Here is a 5,424-nt window from a genome sequence, read left to right on the forward strand (position 1 = left end):
TGAAGCTTCCTTGGAAGATGAAATAGCTCCATGATGAAGATGATTTGGTCTCGTTTAATCAATTTTGAGTTACAATTTTCGTTACTATGTCGGTGTTCTCTTATTTCAATTCGTTATTAAGATTATTCAAACATATTTCAGGTCTTTAATACATTGGTATTCAGTGCTGCAACAATCAGCTTTTATTCATTCGGTTCATGGACGGAACAGCAATTCTTTAAAATTTCACCATAAAAATGACACTAGCTGAAGCTGTAATAAGGAGCTTTAATATCGGCAACAGAAGTATCCGACACTTTCAAGCTTATTCCTGACCTGATTAACCGGAGTTATGGCCCTTGCATTGTATTTCAAAGAAGAGAAATATTATTTATTTAATTGTGTGACTTGCTTTTTGTCAATTGCACTAGCCGTGGGTGTTCAATACGATATTCTCATTTTATTTATTTAAGGGGAGTATCTATGGGATTCTCGTGGCTAGAGAAGGCGATGCCTCCGAGTCGTTTATGTTGGCCCCTGGATATGATTGTTAACCTGACTACGCTTTACACGTGTCGGATAATGTCTTCCTCTTTGAACCCTCATATAAATGTTTTGCAATACCAAGGAAAATAGTAGCACAAATGTATGTCATACCTCTGTGAAAGATTGTCACCACTAACGTTATGAAATATTTGAACAATAAAATGCCACTCACTGGGTTCATTAAACGATCGGGTGTCCAGCTTGGTGAGGAAAATACGTTTGAAATACTTTCAAATAGAAGGGCCGCGGTGGCCGAGTGGTTAAGGTGTCCCGACACTTTATCACTAGCCCTCCACCATTGGGTTGCGAGTTCGAAACCTATGTGGGACAGTTGCCAGGTACTGACCGTAGGCCGGCGGTTTTTCTCCGGGTACTCCGGCTTTCCTCCACCTCCAAAACCTGGCACGTCCTTAAATGAACAAAAACAAAAAAAAACAAACAAAATTTCAAAAAGCTTGGTCTACAAACTTTTGTGAAAAATACCTAAAAGTAGCATGGTCTACAAACTTTAGTGAAAATGCCTAAAAATAGCCTGGCCTACAAACTAGTGCAACGACCTATATAAAAAAAAACGAGTGGACAGCAATCTCTTTGCCATTCCACATATCTTCATATTTGATATATTCCATTATTATTTTCTATCTTTATTTTGTTGGAATATAGCTGTCGTTTTTATTACTCGTTTTCTTTCAGTAATCCTGTTTACATCAAAAGACTGTTTCGCACTGCCTTATGTATGATGGCTGTTTACGGCCCTCTCATGTTGGCGCTTTGGTGTGTTGTCGCCAAAGCGAGATTTGATAGCTAAACTGACGTCCTGTCCACGACAAGGCACCGTCACAAAGCGAAGACCAACAGTGCGATATTGTGCCATGCGAAAAGCGACAACACCCAATGAAACAAAATGAACACGCAAAGCGACGAAGTTACGCGACAATGTGAAATAAAAACTATGTCGTCCTGTCGCATTAGGCATAGTACATTGGATACTTTTGTCGCATATCGCATTGTCGCTCTTTGTTATAGCGCAATGTCACTCTTCGCTCGGCGGACTGTCACTCTTCGATTGGCGCATTCTCGCTCTTCGCATATAGCGCAGTAAATCTTTGCATTGCGCAATGCCGCACTATTGTTCCTTGTTCCTCTCTTGGTTGTGTCGCCAATGAGACAGCGCGACAATGCTGAAATTAACCAATATACTTCTTACTCCCTCACTGTTATTACCAAAATTTTGTAATAAATGTATGTTCAATAAAAAATTTTGATCTATGTATATTCCCTGAACAATTTTTTAAATTGAACTGTTGTTAATACTGCTGCCAAGGGGAATTAAGATAACACAATTTCTTTTTCGTCACAGGCGAGAGTACATTAGTTATGTAAAGGTGTTGGCAATCCGCTTGAAGAATTGCAAATCTTCACAAGATCATTTTTGAAAAGTGTTATGGTAAACGTTACAGATCACGACATACAAATTTTGGTATAGTTTAGAAGGGAGGAACCACAAAATATATTCGACACAACCGTAGTATTTGATTCAACAGTGTTCGAATCATCCGTGTTTAATTTGCCACGATACAGAAGAGAAAAAATCGGGACCGAACGAAACGCTCGACTCATCCGATGTATTCGATTCAAGCGTGTTCGACACAAGTGAGTTTTACTGTACAATCCAAATAAAGAACATGGAGACAGTATCTTATGTATTTATATGCCTTGCCATTGTCTCATAGATATGAGCTAATTTCTTTTGTTGTAAACTTTATTTATACTTAATAATTGTTCTCTAAAATGTTAGGAACTTGGGATTCCCCTTATACATGTCAACCCGCCATGCAGAGTATGGTTAAACGGCAAATATTTTAATTCCGCAAAGAACATGAACTTTAATATGCAATTAACATCATCGGCTTGATATCTTTACACAAAATAAAAAAAAAAGACATGCCTCGTCAAATACTGTTTTATTTTTAAATTGCATTGAGCTCATTAATTTAAATCTATAAAGCTATTTTGATTTCACCAAACTTTTCCCACTTAACCAATGGTAAATGACCAAAGAAAGACAACTCTCAATGACATTTTGTATTTTTTGCAGGGAGACCATTTGGATGTTTCTATAGTGTGTATAGTTTTGTTTTCAGACGAATTAGGGGCTTAATTAACATTCGGGTACCCCCCCCAACGCCTAACCCCCCAACCCTTAAATGAATAAATAAATAAATTAAAAAAAAAACAAAAAAAAACAAACAAATAAAACCCCTTAAAAATGAAACAGAACTTAACACACTAGGAAAGGTCCAAATACGTTACAAATTCACAGGATGGTGTATAATAATTGCGCCGTTTGATTATATTTTTAATTCATTTTAAATCGCAACCTATATCGGAAACGGGAAAACAATCTGTAACTAAGGGAGATTAACAAATAACATTACAACATGAAAAAAATGAAAAAGGCGATCTACATAGATAAGTGACCATAACGTGTGGACTCGTTGTCTTTTGGTTGACCTTGACTGTCTTGTCGTCATTTGACCTTCGAAGCCCAATCGTCACCGTACCTCTACTGCATTGCTGTTATATATACAAAAGCTTTTTCTTTCATGACGATATATCATGTAGTTTATTTATCTATTCATTTTGTCTGGAGCAATAATAAAGTGATAATTTCCTTAAATGAGTAATTTCAATGTTTAATATGGAATGCTTAATAAAAGAACAACGATGACACCAACGATGACAACAACGACGACAATGACGACTGTACTGTACTGTACTGTACTGTACTGTACTGTAAATGTATCTATGAAGCTTTATTTAAGTAGCTGTAAAACATATTTACTGTATACAATTCTTAGTTTCCAATTCCATAAAAAATCGTGCTCTGTGCTTTCAATTATGAGCTACCAGAGTTGCTTCCCTTCGTTTACGCTCTCAGACGATGGGACCGAGAATCGATATGAGAATGGATGTTTTTTCAGTAGCTCAGGAAAACCAAGGCGATTACCAAGCGTTTATCCATCTAAAAGATTAATTATTTTCATAAGATTTTCATGATCAATTTGGTTATTTGTAATATTATCTATTAATTAAGCATCACTATCGAATATTCAAAATGCGCCCAGCAAATACATTCGGGAAGGAGGAGGCAAACAATTTGCCAAATTCTGCTGTAATTATTTTTCAGCATAACCGTATACTTATCTTTTTGCCCGGGATATGACGAGACAGGTGGTGTTACTGGTCAAGATGAACTATGTGATTGGTCAATGTAGCGGTAAATGCAAAATGCAGATATGAGTTAAAAACGAAACAAAGTTAAGATTGAAAGCAAGCTGAATACGTGGATAATCACGAATCTATTCAAATGACACATTGATAAAATTACATTCCTGATTCAAATACAGTCTTATTACCACCAAAAATGATTCAAACTGATATAATTTTGTTACCCGTGCTGAAACGCATTAGATCGTTAATTTCTTCCACCAGCAGTTTTACATTACAACCACCAGTATTAAAACTAAGCTGTTTATCTTTTCGAAAGATATTTCTTGTTAAGAAGTAACGTTGGAATCGCAATTAATGTTTCGTTTAAATACCAATTAAGCCGTTCAAGAATTCTTGCTCTAAAATAGTATATACTTATATCGTTATTCTAACATTTTTAAATATACACAGAATGCAGGAGTTTCCTACCTGAACGAAATGAGGGACTTATTTTAATATAAAATATATAAAATGATTTCATTATCAAAAAAAAAAAAAAAAAAAAAATTCAAAAATGTACAGCAACATTTTTACTGTTGCTCCATCTAAATCATTGTAGGGTTCTCTATATAAAATGTGACGACTAAACGACAAGGATCAGGAGGAGAAAATAATTTAGGGATAACATTTGATGAAGATGTGAATTTTTGTACTCTTTGTGCTAGCAAGGTAAACAGTATAGCAGGCCTGATGAATAAATGGTATATCTCGATAAATGTATGTTAAAAATGCTGTTTTAAGATCCAGTCCGGTCACACCAGGAATAAAATGCCGGGGTGTGGAACAACAATAAAACAAATCATACAAAATCTCTTTTTATATATATATTTTTTTTAATTTTTTGACGATTTTTCACATATTTTAAAACAATATAATAGACATAAACGACAAAGGTAAAAAAAACCCATACACACACATACTCATCATCATCATCATCAGCATCATCATAATCATCATAATCATACATCACCACCATTACATATCATCATCATCATCATCATCATCATCATCATCATCATCATCATCATCATTTCCATAACGCATATGATATCCATTTATTATTATCATCGTCAACATCATTATCATCATTATAAACATATAGATTCTCTTTGAAATGTTTAACGCAGAGTAACAAAAGTTGTACCTGATTTTAAAGATCGAACGTACATTGAACGGTAGAACCGTTTCAACCCTCCATCGCTGGAGCATAGAAGAGTGAGAGATAGAATGAATAATAATATAGGCCTATATTATGGTGGAATCCCTTCATATTTGTTTGGATTGGCAACAAAACAAGAGGATCTACTTCCTTCTTTCTCTACCACCACGCCTCCCTCCTCTAAACATTGACGAAGAAAAAATAATAAAGATAATGAATAACTAAATAAATAATAATAAAAACAAATAAATAACAGCAATAAATAAAACAAAAAACAACAACAACAAAAAACAACAACAACAACAACAACAACAACAACAACAACAACAACAAAAGGAACAAACAAACAAACGAATATACGAACTATCTATAATTTATGATTTCAGAAGTAGCATGTGATGGTGTTAACATTGAGACTTTAAGCCTGCGTTAAATACAATTTGTGTTAGATATCGTAATAAATGACC

Source organism: Pecten maximus, chromosome 3 (genome assembly GCF_902652985.1).
Source record: "Pecten maximus chromosome 3, xPecMax1.1, whole genome shotgun sequence".
NCBI classification, from domain to species: Eukaryota; Metazoa; Mollusca; class Bivalvia; order Pectinida; family Pectinidae; genus Pecten; species Pecten maximus.